The sequence below is a fragment of the Plecotus auritus genome, assembly GCF_963455305.1.
Source record: "Plecotus auritus genome assembly, chromosome: 3".
NCBI classification, from domain to species: domain Eukaryota; kingdom Metazoa; phylum Chordata; class Mammalia; order Chiroptera; family Vespertilionidae; genus Plecotus; species Plecotus auritus.
Genome location: NC_137772.1, coordinates 118,114,876 through 118,138,541, shown reverse-complemented (window position 1 = coordinate 118,138,541; position 23,666 = coordinate 118,114,876). Strand labels below are relative to the sequence as shown.

The window sequence follows — 23,666 nt, the reverse complement described above, 5'->3', positions numbered from 1 at the left end:
GAGGGCTGCCAAAAAATCATTTATTAAAAACTTCCTGAATGCCTATTGTTTACAATGCCCCGTGCTGTCTACAGCAGTCATGGACTTACGCTTAGGGCTCTGGTCCAGTGTGAGAAGGAAAGGACAGGCTAAAGGAGCCCACGGACCCATGGGCAGCAGAGAACAGAATTGCTGTGGGATAACTACAAGACGGACACTAGTAGCCACCACAGGGAGATGCAGGTAGAGTGGACAAGGGTCAGAGGAATCAGACTCTTCCCACCAAGGGAGTGGGTACCAGAGACTGCTCATGGAAGAGATGGCTCTTCAAGGACAGACTTGGGCAGATGGGGAGCCCAGCAGAAAAAAAGGTATTTTTGGCAGATGGTACAGTGAGGGAGGGGGCCTAATGGGAAGATGGGCTTTGAGAAGGCAGCAAAGAGGGACCACTGTCTGGGCAGCTGACCCCAGAGTTTTGCCCCTATTTGAGGGCAGTTGCAGAAGCTTTCCAAGAGGAACATAGGTCAATGAGAAGATCAATCTGGGGCAGAGAAGCTCTGTCAGATGGGGGAGATCAAGCAGGAAGGAGCAGATAGGAGACAAAAGGGGACAGGGCAGCCGAAACCAGTTTGGCTCAGTGGATGGAACATCGGCCTGCGGACTGAAGGGTCCCGGGTTTGGTTCCAGTCGGGGGCATGTGCCTTGGTTGCGGGCACATCCCAGTGGGGGGTGTGCAGGAGGCAGCTGATCGATGTTTCTCTCTCATCGATGTTTCTAGCTCTCTGTCCCTCTCCCTTCCTCTCTGTAAAATATCAATAAAATATATTTTTTTTAAAAAAAAAGGGGACAGGGCAGTGAGGGCTGTGGCCCAGGGACCCTGGAGTTCACTCTGCAGAGCTGTGGACCAAGAGGAAAGATGGGGAGAGGGGAGGATGGCCACAGAACCTGGCTTACTGGAGGCAGGAGTGGAGCAGGCAGAGGCAGCATAAAGGGATTTGCTGTTTTGAAGGTCAAGGGGTAGGCAAACAGGGAAAAGGAAACTGAAAATTTGGAAGAGGGGGGCGATGGCAGGAGATGAGAGGGTATCTGAGGGCACAAGGGTGGGAGAGCACTCCTGGAAGTAAGACCAGGTGAGGATGTGGAGGGACCCCAGCACAATGAGATGGAGGCTCAGGCTGTTTTGCTGCAGGAAGAGAGTGGCTGTGTTTACAAAAGGCCACTAGGCAGACAGAGCCACTGTCCCAGACATCCCTCCTTCCTGAGGAGGCTAACTCAGACCGACCAGGCCCTGGGGCTCCTGCTGCCCCAGGACAGGCATTACATGCCTGTAACCTTTGTCAGACTGTCTCCTCCTTAAGCACTGGGAGAAGTTGGCCTGAAACTCCCTGTCATTCATGGCTATATTCACCGACCTACCACTGTGACTTGAACAACTTAAGTATTTAATATCTGTTTGATTATATCATATTAAAATCAAATTTGCTCTTTCTGGCAACTTTCCAACTGAGCAGGACAAAACACATAGGCCATACTTGGCTATAACTTGTGCCTCTGTTCTTAGTGGCACAAGTGTGCAACACTGCAAGATGATGGGGGTGGGGTGGGCAGAGAGGGGTCAGGGAAGGGCTAGGAAAGATGTCCTAAGATCAAAGGCCTGGAGAGACAATGTTAGGGAGGAGGAATGTGAAGTGACAGCTTACAAGACAGACTGGGAGATGGCATAAGAACAGAGCTGTATTTTAAAAGTGCTCTTGGATCAACAGAAAGGGCACATGTTTGAAATCTGGAAGAGCTCTATGAGGGAGCAGAGTTCAGAAAGTGGACACTTCAGTGCCTCCTCACCTGGAGGTGGGAGATGAGACTCAGGTTCCCTATCTCACAGCTCTGTTTGCAGTGAGTTCCTGTCTGCAAAGGAGTCTCCACAGCTTGGAGAAGGATGTGATGTGAGACTGCTGCTTATCAGGGTCACCCTGACCCTGGAGCTTTTTGTGCTCGTTTAAAAGTGTGCCATTAGGCACGGCCAGCGTGGCTCAGAGCATCGACCTGTGAACCAGGAGGTCACAGTTTGATTCCCGGTCAGGGCACATGCCTGGGTTGCAACCTTGATCCCCGGTGTGGGGCATGCAGGAGGCAGCCGATCAATGATTTTCTCTCTTCACTGATGTTTCTATTTCTCTCCCTTTCCCTTCCTCTCTGAAATCAATAACAAAAAAGTTTTTTAAAAATGTGTGCCACTAGGAAAGGACCTTGACCATAGCCCTTCAATCAGCAGAACAGTCCAACCTGCTTTGTCTACAACTTGGCCACCAGCTCCTGTCTCCTTCAAGGTAAACTGCCAGGCTTGTTCATTGCTCCAGAACGTGCCACATGTTAAGGGATTGACGAAGTTAAGTGTGCACATATTCCAATCTCTCCCTATTTACTGGGCACTCCAATGACAAGACGTGTATGTTTACTGTGCTACAAACCTAGGAACTTAACCAAGAAAAATCAACACTAAGAAACCACAAAGAATGACTTATATTCACAGGAACGTTTCAAGTCATAAAACCTTAACCCTTAAATGAGCCAGCTCATTTACCAGTTAACACTATAACCAGAGTTGCCTATATCTATCTCTCACACTGCCCCTTACTGAACTAATGTAGATTCTATAAGAACTGTCTGGAGATGTTACTATATCATGCACACAGCTGTGCTGTCAAAGCCAAAGGAAATGCAAAACCACACTCAAACCCACCAGCAATATGCAGCCCAGCTCCCAGTCTGCCGTGACTGTTCATGGCCCCAGCAAGATGTTACTAAGGCCTGAACCCATTAAACAACACAGCCTGCTTCCTGTGGGTAGCTGAGTGACTTCAAACCCTCTTGGAGGAGAGGCGCAGAGTCAGGGGGTGCAGCCAGCACCTCAGGTATTCCCAGGTGCCAGCATGCCTCCTGGTGGGAGAAGGCCTCTCCAAGGCCAGCTGCCCCTCCTGGCATAGATCTGGGAGTATAGTGGGGGCACCATCACACATATCATTTCTAGGGCACCCAAGAGTGCCCCAATTCTGCACTTCAGTGAGACTCTCTCATGGTGACCTTGACCAGCGATCAGCTCTCCAGCTGTCACAGGCCCCAAAAGACCTGCCCCACCAACCTGCAACCTGCAGAGCAGGAAACCTGCCAGGCAACGGAAGAGGACAGGTGGTTAGCTATGCTGTTCTTTGGCTCCTGAAGCACCCAGACACAGCGTGTCCTGTCCCACATGCTCTGCCCTGGCCTTGTGGAAAGGCTGTGGTCTGACCAGGTGTGAGCTTACCTGGCTTCACTCAAGGGAAGGTCAAGGGGTGGGCAAACAGGGATAAGGAAACTGAAAATTTGGAAGAGGGGGGCGATGACAGGAGATGAGAGGGTGTCTGAGGGCACAAGAGTGGGAGAGCACTCCTGGAAGTAAACTCCAGGAGAAGGGAGAGGTGAGGATGTGGAGGGACCCCAGCTCAACTGACCTGTCACCCTCAGTGGAGCTGAGGCACACTCCATCATGCCCCTACAATTTATAACTCATAACTCATAGGAAGACAGAAGTTGGGTTCAAATATTCCATATAGCTCAACTGTTTTCCGGCATTAACACAGGACTGAGAGCAATTTAAATTGTTTTTCAGTGAAAAATTATGATATACGAAGAAAAGAATTTCCTCTGGAGATCCTCTCCCACCCCTTCCTGGTAGGAAAGCATTTTCCAAATGTTAGCAAAGTTATAGCCCCACGTTGTAATTTAATTATAAATTCTGGCCAAAAAGTATAAATGAACAACTCTGGCCTTGTTGGGTCTATGTAGGCCTCCTGTGTGTCTGCCTGCCTGCCTCACAGTTTTTGTCACACACACCAGCAATTCACGTTCAACTTCAAGGGGAGGAAATGTCTCCAGCCATGGCTCACTGAAGAGGCTGAGACCTGACAGCCATTTGAGCGCTGCTGCTATCCTGGGGTAATAGTTTCAGCAGCTTCTGAGGGCTTCAGACACTGTGCCCTAAAATAAACAGGTACATCCTCAGCTTGCCAAGGAAAAAGAAGACAGCACAACCAACTTTTCAATTGGGTGGTATTCCTCTTCTTCACCTTAAAAAGAAATCTCATCCAAGCCCAGCCATAGTGGTTCAGTAGCTAAGAGTCCGCCTATGAACCAGAAGTTCAAGGGTTCGATTTCTGGTCAGGGTACATGCCCGGGTTGCAGGCTCAATCCCCCAGTAAGGGGCGCACAAGAGGCAGCCAAACAATGGTTCTCCACTACGAAATCAATTAAAAAACAACAACGAAATCTCATTCAAAACTAAATTTCTTGAGAACAGAGATGAAGCCTAAAGAACTAGAAAGCACGGGATTTCTGAAGGGGCTTACACGCAAGTTACAATTCCAAGAGGGAAGGTGACTGGGCAATGAATAAAGCAAAGCCCACATGCTTTCACAGGGTTTGCTGCTGCATTTCATTCCCTGGATGGAATGCTTCCAGTTCTTTTAGAAACAGTGGAACACTGCCCCAACTGTCAAGCCCTAATCAGAAACATGGGCCTTGGGTGGAATGTGTGGGAACTACTGGCCAACTGGGTGGGCCCAGCTCCCACCACTCTCTGCATTTTATGTATTTCCCAAAGGGAATGCAACTTCTTAAGGCTTCTTTGTTTTGTATGTGTTCAAAAAATAGTGGAGAAATATAGTGAAAGAAAAAAGAAGTTACCTTTGAATTGTAAATGTGTGTACATGAACAGAGAATTAATCCCTCGTCACCAATGTGCAACTACAGTGACTTCCACCCCTGGGGGTGGCTTTGTCAAGGCCTGCTGGATGAAGCCACAGCACCCACACCTGAAAGTATTACACAGCAAGTGGCCTGGGGTAGGGTAACCACTTAGCATTTGTGTGGGGAAATATTTTTTAAGCATAACTTATACATAGGGAATTAAGAAGAAATTTGGCCTCAAACATGAAAACTTTTCAACCTTGCCAATGGTTGAAGAAACATAAAACAGCATTTTATAACTATTGTTAGCATCAAAATAAAATAATTTAAAGATAAGTGGGCTGGCCTGGCAGGCGTGGCTCAGTGGTTGAGCAGTGACCTATAAACCAGAAGACCACAGTTCGATTCCCGGTTGGGGTACATGCCCGGGTTGCAGGCTCAATCCCTAGAAGGTGGTGTGCTGGAGGCAGCTGATCGATGATTCTCTCTCATCATTGATATTTCTATCTTTCTCTCCCTCTCTCTTCCTCTCTGAAATCAATAAAAATATACTAATAAACAAAAAGATAATGGGCTGGTGAAACTTCAGTCATATATTTTTGGTGCCAATATAAACCTAAAACTCCTTTGCGGTGAATCCTATATAATAAAAGACCAGCAACTGAACAGCAGAACAACCAGAACTTTTGATACTTATTAACATACTAGAGGCCCAGTGCACGGGATTCGTGCACTGGTGGGAGGTGTGTCCTGCGGAGATCGGCCGCTGAGAGAGCGCCACTTATCCCGGTCAGCCAACCAGGTCGACCAGTCGCTATGATGCACACTGGCCACCAGGGGGCAGATGCTCAATGAAGGAGCTGCCCCCTGGTGGTCAGTGCGCTCCCACAGTGGGAGTGCCGCTTGGCTGACCGGGATAAGTGGCGCTCTCTCAGCGGCCGATCCCCACAGGACACACCTCCCACCAGTGCACGAATCCCGTGCACTGGGCCTCTAGTATGTTAATAAGTATCAAAAGTTATTAAATCTGTACCCTGACTTAATAATTTCACTTCTTGCCCTTGCTGGTTTGGCTCAGTGGATAGAGTGTGGGCCCTTAAACTGAAGGGTCCCAGATTCGATTCCAGTCAAGGGCAGTGCCTCTTGGTTGCAGGCTGGATCCTCCTGTGGAAGGCAACCAATTGGTGTGTCTCTCTCCCATCGATGTTTCTCTCTCTCTGTCTCTCCCTGTCCACTCTCTCTGAAAGTCAATAGAGAAATATCCTCAGGTGAGGATTAACATAAACAAACAAACAAGTTATTTCACTTCTTGAAATTTATTTTCAAGCTAATTTAAGATAATTGTATTTGAAAGACAATTTGTATCAAGATGTCTTCAGAATTTGGCATAATAAATCAGCATCTCAAATAGAAGGGGTGAGCAGGTGTTGGGAAGAGCTTCAATATTCAATGACAGAATAATCATGATAATTATAATAAATGTATTCCCTAGATTACACTCAATGCATCCATAAAATTACTTTTATGGTCACAGTTGTTTTACCTGACAAACATTTCCTGAGCATCTACTAGTGCTCTCGACACGTGAACAAAATATGCGACCTTCAATAATGTAAACACAAAAAATGTTTATGTATAAAATGCTATGTCTCAGCATTGTAACTATGTACAAATTAATTATATCAACAAGGTTTGATTAAAACATGAGAAGTAAAAAATTGACTTAATTTTATGTTGAAATATGCAATGATTTCTTTTTATTAAAAAGGTAATAAGATTGCCCTAACTGGTTTGGCTCAATGGATAGAGCGTCGACCTGCAGACTCAAGGGTCCCAGGTTCGATTCCGGTCAAGGGCATGTACCTTGGTTGCGGGCACGTCCCCAGTAGGAGGTGTGCAGGAGGCAGCTGATCGATGTTTCTCTCTCATCGGTGTTTCTAACTCTCTATCCCTCTCCCTTCCTCTCTGTAAAAAATCAATAAAATATTAAAAAAAAAAAAAGGTAATAAGACAATTAGAATACTGACGCATGTCAAATTCCCAAATTAATAAAACTGGTTATACTATGCTGTTACATAATTGTCGGCAGACAATAAAAATTCTCCCCATCACAGTTGGGTCAATGCAGGACATGATTTCACAAGGTAATCCTAAAGTTTTTGTGTACTCTAAAATTCCATGATTTCGAGGATTGCCAAAATTTTAGAGATTTTACTTTTGCCACTATCAAGATAGGTGAACAGAGGCACGACAGACAGATCTGTACTAAAACTTAATACATGAAATTCCTATTAGTTTACACACACACACACACACACACACACACACACACACACACACACACACACAGTTTCAGGGGTTCTGGATCCTGTATCCCTGTGCCCAACAATGAATGATGACTCCATCTGTCTACACGGGCTACAGCTCCCACTGGGATGCGGCATCTGTCTCTCCTTCCCTGAATCTTGGATGGCCTGAGACTTGCTCCAATAGAATGTGAGCAGAAGTGATACTGTGCCCATCCTGAGCCCAGACTTCAAGAGGCCTTGCTGCTTCCATTTTCACTCCGGGATCCCTAAGTGGCTAGAAAGAGGGACCCGGCAAGCCTTGGAATTTCAGCCCCGCTGCATTTCTGAGGATTTGATATCACAAGTAGGTAGAGGTCCATGTTTTCCCAACACAAAAGAAAACCTAATACTACATTTAGAGAGACATGTGCTTTCAAAGAATGAGCTAAAGGACTCCGGGTGGAAGGTGGGTCTAGGGGTGGACAGAATTCAGAAGGCAGCTCATCAAAGTTTCTGGTAATCAGGAAAAAACAGTAGAAAGAACACAGATGACCTTGACAGAGTGTGGTCTAAATTGGACAGATGCTAAGAAGCCCAAAGCCAGCCTTCTTTGCTCCCAGCTGGGCAAGGCTCAGGCTGGTCTGGACTGAACTGATTCCAGACTTAAGTGTGGCTTTCTCACCCTTTCGAAGAAGGTTGAGAGTCAGGGAAAGTGTCCAGAAGGAGGGGCTTGCCAAGCTCGGGGGCCGTCTGCAAACTCGGTTCTGAACTTCCAATGCTGTCTCTGTCAGGGATGGAGAAAAGATACTAAAGATAAAACAGAAGGCCCCCTGCCCTTGTCTCTGGTGCCTGGAGGAGTGTTGCTTAGTGGTCAGGGGTGGAATGAAGAAGGGAATGGATTTGGAACTTTAAATCACACTCCTGCTGGGAACTGTACATTCAGAGGAAAAAGGTCTTCATAAAGGAAAGAATTCAGTTTCTTCCTCAGCCTGTGATGCTTGAGGAAGAAAAGTCATAGCAAGAAAGGTGACAGGCCAATGGTCTGTAATCAAGGCAGGGAAATCTGTCATTGGTGAGCAGAAGATCAGGTATACACATGAACATCGAAGGCAGCAGTGCCCAGCCCTGGTTCCTGATGCCTGCTGTGTACCAGTACATCCTCAAAAAGGGCAAGCGAGTGTGGGTCAGCTCTGTGAAGACTGTCTGCACCTCAATCATGAGCCGCAAAGAGGTGGAATTTTGGAGGAACCACCTATGCCATGGCTGGTGGCCCAAAGGCAAACCAGAGTCATCAATGTTGAAACACACAGGCAGCTTGAATGGGACTCTGGAACAAACTGGCTCCTGAGACTGAGTCACCTGAATGTAGGAAGACTGGCTGCTATCTCTTGCAGATAATGCTGACTATAAGCTCTGCCATGAAGACCCCTCACCTGAAATCACCCGGGGCCCACCTTACCCTGACAAACTCTGTCTCAGACCCCAAGCTTTCTCCTTTGCTTTTTAACTAAGGAGCTGTTTTATTTTCCTGTTTCCTGTAGCCCTCCCTATTGCCTGTCTCACTCTGTTGGGGACAGTGGGGCTAGCACATCAAAGGGAGAGGATGTTGGGTGCACATCACACAGAGCTCTCTCATGTGCTTATTTAAAAACTAAGGGCCCAAAGCCCAAATTTGTGCACCTTGAAAGGATCTGTGAGCCACGAGGCTGCAATGGGCATAGGGGTGGGTCTCGGCCCATCCTCTGTGCCCCCACCTAGGCCCTCCTACTGCGGCCCTGGTCCCATCGGCTGGCAGCCCCACTCCCGCTGCCGCCACTCCCATGCACTGACACCGCTGGCCCAGCTCACACCAGCTGATGGCGCAGAGTGATTGGGGCCGGTGCCAGCAGTAGGTGCGAGCTGTGGCTGCTGCCCCAATCGCCCCTCAGGAACAGGGGGTGATGGAGAAGCCCTCAAGGGCGATCGGGGCCGGCAGCCACCGCTCGCACTCACCGACAGTGCCGAGTGAGCAGTGCCTCCAGCGCCAACTGCGGGTGCGAGTGGGACCGGTGCTGGTAGTGGGTGCGAGCGGTGGTTCTAGTGCTGGCAGCAGGGCCATCGCCAGCAGCGTGTGTGAGAGGTGGCTGCTAGTTCCAATCACCCCTCAGGAGCAGGGGGAGGTGGAGAAGCCTTGAGGGGCCATCAGGGCTGGCGCCGGGTGCCGGCAATGGGTGCAAGTGGGGCCAGCACCGGCAGCAGGTGCAAGTGCCTGGCAGTACCGTGGCATGCAGGAGCAAAGAATTTTCAATAACCACCAGAGGCTCACCCTGATGACAGCGACCAGCACCCCACCTTGGTCTGGCGCCCCAGCTCACCTGCTCCACCATCCTGCTGTGGCGATGCCCGCCACGTTCCGCACTCTTCTGCCTGCTGCTGATGCCCGACATGTTCCATGTATGTGCCCTGGTAGTCAGCGCATGTCATGGTGACCGGTTGTTCGGTCGTTCCGCTGTTAGGTTTATTTGCATATTAGGGTTTTATATATATAGATGGTATCAAGTGAATAGGAAGATGTAGAAAGCCAGAGGCTCATCTAAGAAGGATGACAGGAATCTGCTACTTTTACTCTGTACCCTTAAAAGACATAATATACTTTATTAAGCAATGTAACTTATTAAAATGTATAAATATTTTAGTTATGAAAGATGGAAGTGAAAATTGAAATTCCCTGGCTATTAGTTACAATGTATGGTGTTTTGTTTTGTTTTTTTCCAGAAAAAGTAACAGTAAAATTTTGAACTGAATACTTACTGGGGGTTAATTTTTAATTCTCATCACCAAAGGCTCAGTCAGAATCTCTGTAACAGTTTGCATTTTTCAACACTACTTTAACATCCAATCGTTCAGTTTAAGACTTGGTTGTGAAGACCAGTTGAAATTTTCTTTTTTCTTTTTTTAGAGAGAGAAAAAGGGAGGAAGAGAGAAAAATCGATGTGAGAGCCAAACATTGATTGGCTGCCTCCTGCAGTCCCTCTACCAGGGATCAAGCCCGAAACCCAGGCATGTGCCCTAACTGGGAATTGAACTGGCAACCTTTCAGTGCATGAGATGTTACCCAACCAAGTCACACTGGTAAAATTTTCTTTTAAATTCTATTTTCTGAGAGTGAAATCTCAGGCCATGCATTGCCAATCTTATATAATAAAGAGGCAATATGCAAATTAACCCTCACAAGATGGCTGCTTACGACCAGGCCGGCAGGGCAGTTAGTGAGGGATAATCCAAACTACTGAACAAGCAGGCTGCGTGGGGCAACCAGGCTGGCAGGAGGGGTTAGTGAGGGACAACCAAACGACTGAACAAGCAGGCTGCGTAGGGTGACCAGGCTGGTGGGGAGGTTAGTGAGGGACGACCAAATGATTGAACAGCAGGCTGCGTGGAGCAACCAAGCTGGTGGGGGGGCCATGAGGGGCAACCAGGCTGGCAGGGGGGGGGCAGTTGGGGGCGACCAGGCTGGCAGGTGAGTGGTTAGGAGCCAGCAGTCCCGAATTGGAGAGGGTGCAGGCCGGGCTGAGGGACACCCCCCCATGCACGAATTTCATGCACCAGGCCTCTAGTAGTAATATAAATTTTCTTATGTAAAAAAACCCCTGTGTGCTCATTTTAATATATTTAATATTAAGTAGAACACTACATTTAAGTTCTTGCTCTGCCCAATAGGTCAAGAATACCAAGTTCAGATGACAAACATCCTCTCTTTGCCCCCAATTTTTCCTAGGAAGGAGAAAGTTTTCAATGTCATTTCTTAGGAGTGAGTGCAGGCATGTGAAGACCCTCTACAATGCTCGGCAGGGCCAGGAAGCTTTCCTGTGCAGGGGATGGGGCGTGGGCCAGGCCTTCAGAGGGGACAGAGTCTGTATGTGGGTGTAGGTGGGTGCATGAGAGAAATGGGGAGAAGAGAGACTGATCGTGGGTTTAGAAATAAGGGCACCAATATCTATTCAATGCAAAGAGAATCAAGACCCTGTGGCTCCATCACCAGCATTCCCCATGCCAGTAACTGTCACCAGCAACTCTCAGTGCCCCCAGTGCTCCCAACTGAACCACCTCACAAAACTTCAAAATTTGAGAAAAATTACTATTGATGAGGACATATAATTAAATATGCAGTAAAGGAAACAACCTGAGATGTTAACACTGCCATTATCTCTATAATAGGTAGGATCAGATGTGAATTTTATATTCTTCACACTTTTCTTACATTTTCCAAATCTTCTATAATTAGTCTGTATTATGTCTATATTCAGAAAATAAAATCTTAGCAAAAGTGCATCAAACATACACATAAAGCCCCTACTCTGTTAATGCCTGAATTCAGGGGCACTTTCTCTCATCCTGGCCTTTCTGAAATTGGTTGGAACTCCCTTTTCCAGGGCCCACCTACACAGTGTTGTCTTTTATGGCCTCTGTGGGCCCCCCAGCTTTAATCCATCATGTGCACTGCACTGAATGACTGGCCACTTTGAAAGGCCACTGTGGCTCAGTGGTTGAGTGTCCACCTATGAACCAGGAGCTTATGGTTTGATTCCTAGTCACATGCCCAGGTTGTGGGCTTAATCCCCAGGACAGGGCATGTAGGAGGCAGCCAATCAATGATTCTCTATCATCATTGATGTTTCTCTCTCTCTCTCCCTCTCTGAAATAAACAAAAATACATTTAAAAATAAAGACTTGTAAAAACAATACTGTAGCTTGGTTGTACTATGCTTCTGTAGTAAAAGTATCTCTGTATATAAAAGGCTAATAGGCTAAGTGTCCAACCATCCAACTGATCACTATGACATGCACTGACCACCAGGGGGCAGACGCTAAACACAGGAGCTGTCGTGACACACACAGAGAAACGGCACCATGGATGTGGCGCCCACAAAGCAACACTTGGCTTCCCCCAAGTGGGACACAGGCCCCACCACCACCCTGGAGCGACTCCCCACCAAATCACAGCCGACGATGCTGAGACCCCCTGGTGCAAAATGTGGCCCACAGCCCAGCCCAAAACAGTCATTGTGGGTGCCGGGTAATGACATAACGTAGCAAAGCCCAGCTTCCTCTCCCCAGTGATGACTAACCTCCCTGCAGTTTCTTCAGCCAGGAACAAGATTTGCTTTATAGCCAGGCACAAACATTTCACACTTTAACCAAATTTCTGTGAAGTGTTTTCCCATGCCTCATCTCATTTGATCCTCACAGAAGTCCTGGAGTACGTAGATAGGAGACTTGATGGAATCCTATTTCCTTTTCATTAGCCAGAAAACAGAGATTTATTTTTTTTTTTATTTTTTTTTTTAAATATATTTTATTGATTTTTTACAGAGATGAAGGAAGAAGGATAGATAGTCAGAAACATCGATGAGAGAGGAACATCGATCAGCTGCCTCTTGCACACCTCCTACTGGGGATGTGCCCGCAACCAAGTCACATGCCCCTGACCGGAATCGAACCAGGGACCCTCCAGTCCGCAGGCCGACGCTCTATCCACTGAGCCAAACCGGTTTTGGCAAGAAAACAGAGATTTAGAAAGTTTAGAAACTTGACCCGACTGAAAAGAAATGGTGGACCTTGAAAATGACTTCAGGTTTTCTCACTGCACAGAATATAGTCAAAGACTGCTGTAGCTAAATATTTTACCCTTTGTTCTCCCTGCATGATCTACAATAATAATCTGCTTTGTGTTGATATTTACTGCTATGCTGCTGACAATTACCTGAAAGAGAAGTTGGGGTGCTTCACTGGGCTGGAAAAAGTTTAGCTACATCAGAAAGCAGGTCTAATTAACTTTATTCTATATCCATAAAAGGCTAAGTTGACAGGTGCATGCGTGATACATATAAAGCTCTCCCTGGTGCCAATCCCACAAGTGCATTTCCATCTGTCATTGTCGATTGTGAATTTGGTTGACACTTCTATTATAGAGAAAGGGCGAATAGCGATATTAAAATATTTATTCTAATTAATTTCCTTTCAAAGTGTATGAATTCGTGCACAGGGCCACTAGTAAAATATAAATGGGGATGAGAAAATTAACTTAGGCTAGTAGTTGTCTCTGGGGAGGGAGGGAGACTGAATGAGCTCAGCTCTGTGTGTAACACAGTATTTCTTTTGAAAGTCTCTAAAATAAATGTGGGGGGAAAAACACGCTCCATTTTTCTACTTTTATAAATGTTATCATCAATGAGCACCAAACATATTTAACAGTAAAACCAAGGCTTGAGTTCTGTTGGTCCCATGGACCATACTCTTTCTTCACAATCCTGATACTGTCCTGTAGGTTCTCTGGGCCAGAAATGAGTCATATTTATGTCTGTGCCCAATGTGCCAGGCAAATCAGAGCTGCCAGATCAGGTTCCAGGCAATGAACTAATGAGTGAGCACCTATCTGAAAGCACAGCCCCTCACAACTCAGTTTCCCCAGCACCCTAAAGCTCTCAGAAAGCAGGAACAGCATATTTCATGTCTAATTCAGCCTCCTGGAGACCTTCTTCCTTTGCACCTGTTCCTGTCTCCCCACCTCCCCTCTCAGGCAACTATCCAGAAATCCCTCTTGCAATTGGTTCAAATCCTCTGCTGGACAACTGGACTCAAACAGTACTTACTCTCTCTGGCCCTGAAGTCATGTCCAGCTATTAAACAATTAAATGTATATCTATGTGAGTGTGGCTTTGGGTAAAAAACTGTAAACAACCTGAGTGTCCCCCGCCAAACTAAGGTTTATCAGCCACTCAGTGGAATACAACACTGTTTAAAAACAATGTGCTAGCTAGACATAGATCTATGAACCAGGAGGTCACAATTCAATTCCCAGTCAGGGCACATGCCCAGGTTTCCGGCTCAGTCCCTGGTGGGGGGAGTGCAGAAGGCAGCCGATCAATGACTCTCTCTCATCATTGATGTTTCTCTCTCTCTCTCTCCCCCTTCCTTCCTCTCTTAAATCAACAAAAGTATATTTTAACAAAACAAAACAATGTGCTAGAAAATAAAATTTAATGACATGGGGAAATGTTTATAATCTATATATATAAAGAGCTGTAATGGGGCCCGTAATGTCCAAAATGACCAAATGGACAACCTAATGCCAGGCTGCACATGCAGCACTGCTGACCTCTCAGAGAGAGAGGCAGGGCTGATCAGCAGCCACCCCAGGCTACTGGTGGGGCCCAGAGGGAGAGGCGGGCCTCAGCCAAGCCTCTCTCTCTCTCCAAGAGGTCAGCAGTTCAGCCCGCTCGCCAGCAGCCTGGGGCGGCTGCTGATCAGCCCTGGAGATGCTGTGATCAGGCCTGGAGATGCTGACTGATATAGAAACCAACCAATAAGAACCAAATCTGGGTGAATGCGAGGAGCCAATGGCTGCCTAGGAGGTGGAGCTTTAGACCCTGACTGGCATAGAAACCGACCAATCAACCTAATCTGGGTGAACTGCGAAGGCAGAACCTAAGGTGGGGGCTGAGGAGGGGTTTTAAGGGAAACAGCTGTTTGGTGTAAGGTGTAAGAAAGTGGTTCAATTTTTTAATGACCGGTTTGGCAGTATAGTGCATATGGCTGGCTATCAGTCCAGATATAGGGATTATGTATTTTTGTCTGCCAAAGCATCTCCTCCTGATGAAAAAGCCTTTCCCCCAACATTTAATCAATCCTATCCTATATAATCTATCTGTACTAATAATCTATACTAACAAAAGGGTAATATACTAATTAGACTGGGTCAACTGGCCATCTTCCGGATGTCCGACTCCCTTCCAGACAAAGCCATGGTGGTGGGGGCCGAGGCAGAGGCAGTTAGGGGCAATCAGGCCAGCAGGGTAAGGGCAGTTGGGGGCGAGATCAGACCTCCAGGGGAGGGCAGTTGGGGGCAACCAGACTGGCAGGGGAGGGCAGTTGGGGGTGAGATCAGGCTGGCAGGGGAGGGCAGTTGAGATCGAGATCAGGCTGGCAGAGGCAGTTAGGGGTGATCAGGCAGGCAGGCAGGAGAGCAGTTAGGAGCCAGTCTCCCATCCCGCAAGGAGTCCATGATTGGAGAGGGTGTAGGCTGGGCTGAGGGAACTGCCCCTCTCCCCCACCAGTGCATGAATTTCATGCACCGGGCCACTAGTATACTATAAAAACAAACATACAAGAGTGGGTCACAAAAACAAGTACTGCATAGTATTCAGCGCATATGTGTGCACTAGCCATACCAAATTACTATCTCATTACTCTGCTTAATGTGTCATCATAGCTCTTATGTGATATCACGGTGAGAAGGGAGTTCATTGCCTTTTAGAAATGGAGCCCTGACTGATTTGTCTTAGTGGTTAGAGCATTGGCCCACAGACCAAAGGGTCAGGGGTTCAATTCCCGGTCAAGGGCATGTACCTGGGTTTCAGATTTGATCCATGAGGGAGGCAACCAATTGATGTGTGTCTCTCACATCGATGTATGTTTTTTTCTCTCTCTCTCTCCTCGCCCCCTTTCAACTCTCTCTCTAAAAAACAACAACAAAAACAAATCAATGAAAAAAATATCCTCAGGTGAGGGTTAACAAAAAAAAAAAGAGAGCAAAGATCAGTGTTTGTGGATTCCAAAATCCATGAGATGAGCCCAGGCTTCTACAGATGATATCTAAAGCAGATAGAAAAGGCAAAGGCAGGCTTCTCTGAAAGGCTCACTAATAAGGCTGAAGTGATAAAAGTCCAGACTTCTGTTTCAAGGCCCAGACAGAGTTCTGATTTACTTGAGTCCCTTTTACATTCATGTTGGAATGTTCTTTTTATTTACTTCCTGAATAGTCCTTTTTCTTGTCCTCCCATTAAACTTGTGTAGGTCATTAAATTGAAGTAAGTGGAATTAAAGTGCTAAGTAATTTAGAAAAAGAGGGCAAAAGAAAATGATTCTACAAACAAGAACAGGACAATGTGAGGTTTGTGACACTGATCACCACTCCCTGCATGCGGGATCCAGCAGCCTTCCTTCTTATTTGTTCCCTCACAGATGAGAGACCACAGAGGACAATTAGCTATGCTCTCAGGCTGAGTGATCTGATAGAAACAGATTCCAATACTGAGACATACCAGCCAGAGAAAACAATTAACACAATCAGGTTGAACAAACCTGAAAGCCCCCTCATGCATATTGTTCTGGCTTAATAGAATACTGGAATTTTGATAAGCATGACCGTCCCTAAGGAACTGGGGTGAAGGGAGTATGTCTGAATGGAAAGGATGTGCTTGATGTTTACCTGAAAATCACACCTGGGACGGTCTTGCGAGAAACTCATCCAGGTGGTGGAGATGCTGAGCAGGTGTGTGGAAATGGCAGTTCAAGTCCAGAAGGCTGTCAGCCAGTGAATTCAGAGTTTTGCTGATTTTATTCAACTGAAAAAAATCTGTTTTTGCAGCCAGTGCTGCTGCTATCAGCCTTAAAGTCCAATTTGAGCAACACAAATAAACATCACAGGGCCAAGGAAAGAAGGGTCATGATACTTTAAAAAAATATTTGTTGAATGGTTTAATTTTACAGATTCAACCAAACAAAACTCCTTTCTCAGAAATTCACTAATGACACATAACATTCTTTTTTTTTCTGGCTAGGCAATCTAAATTATTCCAAGAAGTCTATTTTATGATGATTACGTTAGTTTTGAAAAAAGATATTGAAAATGCACTTGTTGGCTGGTTGTAAACTCCATGAGGGTTTATCAGATCTCTTACGTTCATTATTGTATGTCCGAGCCTAACACCGTGCCTGACACACAGCAGGCACCTTGTATGTGCTGAATCAATGACAACTGTACAACTCTCTTGGTCCAATAATATTCAGAAGATGACTGAGAGCTTACAGTTGACCCTTGAACACGTGGCAGTTAGAGGTACTGACTCCCCCATGCAGTCAAAATCCACATACAACTTTGACTCCCCCAAAATGTAAACTACTAATAAACTATGGCTGATCAGAAGCCTTACTGAAACACTGATTAACAACGTATGTTTAAGTTATATGTATAATAGACTGTATTCTTACAATAAGGTAAGCTAGAGAAAACAAAGTGTTACTAAGAAAATTGTAAGGAAGAGAAAATACACTCTCAGTATTTCTTGAAGAAAACTCATGTATACGTGGACCATGCAGTTTACACCTTGTTGTTCCAAGGGTCAGCTGTCCTGCACTTTGGCAAAAATGGTTTATTTATACATTCTTTACTCTCCTTCCGGCATCAAATTCCTCACTCTGAGGAGTTTGGATACCAGCTGCTGGCAGTAAGTCCAGGCTGGCTGAAGAGATAAAGGCATAGGCAGCTCGAAGACTGACTGAGGCCGGCAGAAGCTGCTTCTCATGTTGGGTGGGGTTTGTTGTTCCTGCCAGGATCCTGTCCTAGAAGAGGCCACATGTTTCAGAGTCAGTGAGAACAGGACTCTGGCAGGGGTCAGATATCTCACCTGCTTATGCACAATTTCTGAGATACGTTGAAAGGTAACACCCACACATCCTTAAGACCATCTAACATAACTAACAGTCTGTATAGTAATCCATACATTAACTCACCTAAAACCCAAACAAAACTTACTCCCAAACTTCTGTAATAAGACAAGTGCCCAGCTGGTGTGGCTCAGTGGTTGAGTGTCAACCCATGAACCAGGAGGTCACAGTTTGATTCCCAGTCAGGGGCGTGCAAGAGGCAGCCAATCAATGATTCTCTCTCATCACTGATGTTTCTCTCTCTCTCCCTCTCCCTTCCTCTCTGAAATCAATCATATATATATATATATATATATATATATATATATATATATATTTATTTATTTAAGATGACTGCCCTAGCTGGTTGGGTTCAGTGGACGGAGCATCAGCCTGCAGACCAAAGAGTCCCAGGTTCAATGCGGTCAAGGGCACATACCTTGGTTGCAGGCTCCTCCCTAGCCCGGGCCCTGTCAGGGCTCGTGCAGGAAGCAACCAATCAATGTTTCTCTCACATCAATGTTTCTCTCTGTCTTTCCCTCTCTTTTCCACTCTCCCTAAAAATCAATGGAAAAATATCCTTGGGTGAGGATTAACAACAACAAAAAAATAAAATAAAAAAAATGACAAGCAAATAATCTGTGGCTTCATTAATGGCCAACTTTTAAAACTTTCTTAGGTGTATGTTAAAATAGAATTCAGGCAATTGTACCATTTATTTTCTATAACCAGCAGTCGGTAAAAGCTCCATTTCCCTTTTTATACCATTTCATTCCTTTAAAAATGGGAGGGAAATCTTCCCTCTCATTTCACCCTCATCCTACACCCTGGAAACATCACCACTCAGCCGCAAATACTAAGACACTGAAAGCAGACTTACGTTACCTCAAGTAAAAGTCAAGCATTTTTATACCTATAGCAGGCAACTGGTTTGTTAATTTCACAGTATGGAATTGGCCAGAAAACCTCTCATTTATAAAACTCTATGAAACACCTGAAGTAACTCGATAACCAGGACAGAGTCGGTACCTGCGCACCTCATTTCCTGTTGTTAAGTCCAACTCCCTTTGCCCTAAGTCTGGACAAAGGACAACACCTCACACAACCCTAGGCACCAAATTACTCATGAGAAAAAACTTGTCCTACAGAGGAGAATAAGGCAAAACTGGAAATAATTTCATGTTGGTTTTAAGTGCTTCTCTACCAGGTTTCTAAGGAATGTGAAGTCTCATGGTAGTTCGAGGAGGCAACACACCATCAGCAAAGCTGTTAAAAACCACCTGGTACGTAAAATAAAACACTGAGCCTGTCCCGTCATCCTCCTATGCAGGAAAAATCAGTCTTCTATCAAGAGGTGTGTTTTACTATGACTCACAATTTCATAAAAGCAGTACCCGAATTTAACAGTGATTCTCTGCATTGCTATTCACAACCTACATTGATTATTTGATCCATTCAAGGATTTCTCTGCAATTTGGAAAAAACACTTTGCTAAAATGCTTGGAAGCTGTTATCAACCAACACCTTCCCCTAAAGGTAACTCATTTCTTCACATTGATAATGTGAGATTTTTTGTCCCTGGCCAGGTAGCTAAGTTGGTTAGGGCATTGTCCCGATACACCGAGGTTGTGGCTTCGATCCCCCGTCAGGGCACAAGAATCAACCAATGATGCCCTGGCCTATGATGCTCAGTTAGAGCATCAGATCAAGTTCTGAAGGGTCACAGGTTCAATTTCTGGTCAAGGGCACATACCTGGATTGCAGGTTCCATCCCTGGCCCAATTGGGGTGTATGCAGGAGGCAAACAATTGATGTGTCTCTCTTACATCGATGTTTATGTCAATCTCTCTCTCTTCCTCCCTCCCTGGAACTCTCTCTTCAAAAAAAAAAAATCAATGGGAAAAATATTCTCAGGTGAGAATTAACAAACAAAAAAGAATAAACCAATGAATCAACCAATGAGTGCATAAATAAGTGGGACAACAAATCGATGTTTCTCGCTCTCTCTCTCTCTCTCCCCCTCTAAAATTTAATAACTAAGGTGAGACTGGAAAATGCCATCCCCTCAATTAGGTGCCACAATCCTCTTTGTAACCTCTAAATTTAAAGCTACCAAGTAGAAGCAGGACATTGTAAGTTGGCCTAGTTTTACTCTTCTGGGTCCTTTTCATTTATATAGGACTAGAGGCCTGGTGCACAAAATTCATGCGGGGGGGGGGGTGTCCCTCAGCCCAGCCTGCACCCTCTCCAATCTGGGATCCCTCTCACAATCCAGGACTGCTGGCTCCCAACTGCTCGCCTGCCTGCCTTCCTGATTGCCCCTAATCGCTTCTGCCTGCCAGCCTGATCACCCCCTAACCACTCCCATGCCAGCCTGACTGATGCCTAACTGCTCCCTTGCCAGCCTGTTTTCCCCTAAATGCCCTCCCCTGCAGGCCTGGGTCCCCCCAACTGCCCTCCCCTGCAGGTCTGGTCACCCCTAACTGCCCTGCCCTGCAGGCCTGGTCACCCCCAACTGCTCTCCCCTGCAGGCCTGGGTCCCTCCCAACTGCTCTCCCCTGCAGGCCTGGTCCCCCCCAACTGCTCTCCCCTGCAGGCCTGGGTCCCTCCCAACTGCCTTTCCCTGCAGGCCTGGTTGCCCCCAACTTCCCTCCCCTGCAGGCTTGATCGCCCCCAACCTCCCTCCCTTGCAGGCCTGGTCGCTCCCAACTGCACTCCCCTGCTGGCCATCTTGTGTCCACATGGGGGCAGGATCTTTGACCACATGGGGGCAACCATCTTGTGTGTTGGAGTGATGGTCAATCTGCATATTACTCTTTTATTAGATAGGATAGAGGCCTGGTACATGGGTGGGGGCCAGCTGGTTTGCCCTGAAGGGTGTCCCGGATCAGGGTGGGGGTTCCCTTGGGGCATGGGACGGCCTGGGCGAAGGGCCTGTGGTGGTTTGCAGGCCGGCCACACCCCCTGGCAACCCAAGTGGAGGCCCTGGGATCTGGGGTTTATTTATCTTCTACAATTGAAACTTTGTAGCCTGGAGCAGAGCCAAGCCTTCTGCTTGCTCCATGGCGGCAGCCATTTCTGTTTGGATTTATGTATCTTCTATCATTGAAACTTTGTAGCCTTGAGTGGAGGCCTAGGCCGGCAAGGGCGGGCGGAAAGCTTGGCTTCCTCCATTGCCAGGGAAACCCAAGCCTCCCTCCTGCTCTCTGTGGCTGTAGCCATCTTGGTTGGGTTTATTTGCATATTCACTCCTGATTGGCTTGTGGGCGTGGCTTGTGGGCGTAGTGGAGTGATAGTTAATTTTCGTATTACTCTTTTATTAGATAGGAGGATTACCAGCTAGTTAACAGAAATGTAAGTTAATGGTCAAAGAGGTCTCTAAAACCTAAGACAATCCGCTTAGGCATGTGTAAAATACTCAAGACTTTGATGGGAAAGTAAACATTGATTTTAAAAATACTTTTTAAGGCAATAAATAAAGGCAAGTTTCTTCTTAACTTAGCATGGATCCTACCCATAGCATTTAAGTGTGAGCTAATGGGCTAGGTCTGCAGACTATGGAGGAATTTTGAGGTAGTAAGGCAAAACACCTTGCCAAAAGGCAGATGAAAATACTGTGTGAGGGAGTAAGGGATCAGAAGGGGAAGGATACTCCCACAAGGTTATCTGGACTTTGATGAGGGAAAACCAGGAAGCACTTGGCAAACACACTACTTGGGCAGCAGGAGGCCAGGAAGACTTTTCTGACATTTGTCATCTAGATGCTCAAGAATAGGATATTTCATATCAATACTCTCAGAAAAGTACAAAGTCCCTCTTTCTGGTTAATTCTCCTTCTTCTGTAGCCCTCCTCTTACTCACTGTGTTCTGGAAGTGGCCAGTTAAGTACTCAGGAGCCAAACCTCCAGGTTTGAACACTGGATCAGCCTCAGTCTACCTGTACAGTATGAGGAACCATCCTTAATCACTGTCATGCCTCCTCTGAGAAGCAGATTAAGCAACCACACCTACTTCTTCATGTCTGGTATACAGTCGGCACCCAGTAAATGTCAGCTATTATAGTGACAACATATCACTGAAAGGTTTTGATGAATTACACATTTAGAAAAATGAAATCATGTTGTATTTTTGCTTGAATATTTTATTAAATAACTTTAATCCCTTAAAACAAAACTAGGCTTATTTGTTTTTTCAGTGGTATGTTTTTTAGAGAAGGGGAACATGGATTCTCTTGTTAATATCCTTTCCCTTCTACACACACCTCAAGTCAGCCAGTTCACAAGTAATGTACCTGAAAGCACAACACAAAGCCTTCCTTGGACAGAGACAACAGGGGGGTGAGGGCATGAGGCGGGGGTAGGGGGGTAAGGAGGGAATAAGGACACATATGTAACACCGTAATCAATAAAGAAATTAAAAAAACAAACAAACAAAAAGCCTTCCTGTGACACAGGTAAGCCTGGCAAGATTTTCATCAAAAGAAGGCACATCTGGCATAAGTCAGTCCACTTCTCAGAGTACCAGTTAGATGAAGCTTGGGAAGTGGCTGCTGTGCCTCCGAGCTGCCACTCCAATCCTTTCAGTGAAAGAAAATCCAGTGCTCAGCGCACTGCCTCTAGGTCCAGGCAATATACTTAGGAAGCATCTCAGAGAAGGTATGTGAGGAAACTAATCCTATCTAATAAAAGAGTAATATGCTAATTGACTGTCACTCCAACACACAAGATGGCCGCCCCCATGTGGACACAAGATGGCCGGCAGGGGAGGGCAGTTGTGGGCGATCAGGACAGCAGGGGAGGGCAGTTGGGAGGGACCAGGCCTGCAGGGAGGGCAGTTGGGGGCAATCAGGCCAGCAGGGGAGGGCAGTTGGGAGGGACCAGGCCAGCAGGGGAGGGCAGTTGGGGGTGACCGGGCTGGCAGGGGAGGGCAGTTAGGTGTGACCAGGCTGGCAGGAGAGGGCAGTTAGGGGCAATCGGGCCAGCAGGGGAGTGGTTAGGGGGTGATCAGGCTGGCAGGCAGAAGCAGTTTGGGGCAATCAGGCAGGCGGGCAGGTGAGTGGCTGGGAGCCAGCAGTCCTGGATTATGAGAGGGATGTCCCTCGAGGGGTCCCAGATTGGAGAGGGTGCAGGCTGGGCTGAGGGACACACACAGATACCCACCCCACCTCCTATGCATGAATTTCATGCACCGGGCCTCTAGTCTCCATAAATAAAATGGCATTTCCAATTCACAAGACCTTGCTTCTACTTAAAAAAGAATGTTAAGTGGGAGAAATCACCACACAGTGCTCTCAAACTTGGCTCAATGTCACAGATGTTGCCCTGCATGAAGCAGGCACACCTGAGCCACACTGCCCAGCCCTGTGGACAGTCCCTACCACTGGTAAGCACTGCACCTGTCCTCAGAAAGTGTTTGCACCAGGCCAGGGGACAGAAGCTAACTCCTATCCTTTCACACAGCACCTTTCCTATGGACATGCCATCCCGGTGGTGTTGTTACTAATATGACCACTACCAGTTCCGTCACACCAGTATTCACAATACACTGGCCCACAACTTGGAAGTCGCTTAACCTTTCCATGCTCTCCACATTCACTTTATCATCTTTAAGCCACGTCATTGGTGGGAGATACCCTTGATTGTCAACACAATGAAGGGTACTTCTTGGTCTGGAGTCTGGGATTTATTTAAAGGGAGCCTGGGAGGAAGGGATGGACAAAGCAGCACATAGGTCTTGGTTAAAGCTAGACAACGAATATTAAAGAGCTCATTATTTCATTCTCTCTACTTCTGAACATGCTAAAAGTTTCCATAACTAAAAGTGCTTTTAGAGGCCGTTTCTGATGTGCACATAAAGATTCCAGAAAAAATAAAACCCTCTCCAAGTCCTAACTCTCCTGTGCTTCTATTTAACTCAGATGTTCAGTTTTCCTACTGTTCTCAGTAAAAACTTCCCACGCCTGTTCCAGGACCCCCGATGCTCAGGCCTCTTGCTGTCATTGCACACATTCTAGCACAAATCAATTGCCTCCTCTAACACCTCCAGAGAGCCTTGCACAGAACCACTGTCACAAAGCAGTAAGTAAAAACTCCTCTACCTCCTCAGTGCTACAAACCACTGTGACAGGAAGTAACAAAACCTGCACAGGGACTTGCTTCATATTGTCATCCTCAAATCACAGGAGTGTGACACTAAGTGACTGGAGTAAAG

The 23,666-nt window shown here is 46.5% G+C and overlaps 1 protein-coding gene across 1 annotated transcript in view; it reads right to left on the bottom strand.

Moving 5' to 3' along the window:
• Window positions 1-23,666, bottom strand: part of LATS2 (large tumor suppressor kinase 2) — a 104,466-nt gene that overhangs the window by 17,426 nt on the left and 63,374 nt on the right. The gene's annotated exons all lie outside the window — the stretch shown is intronic.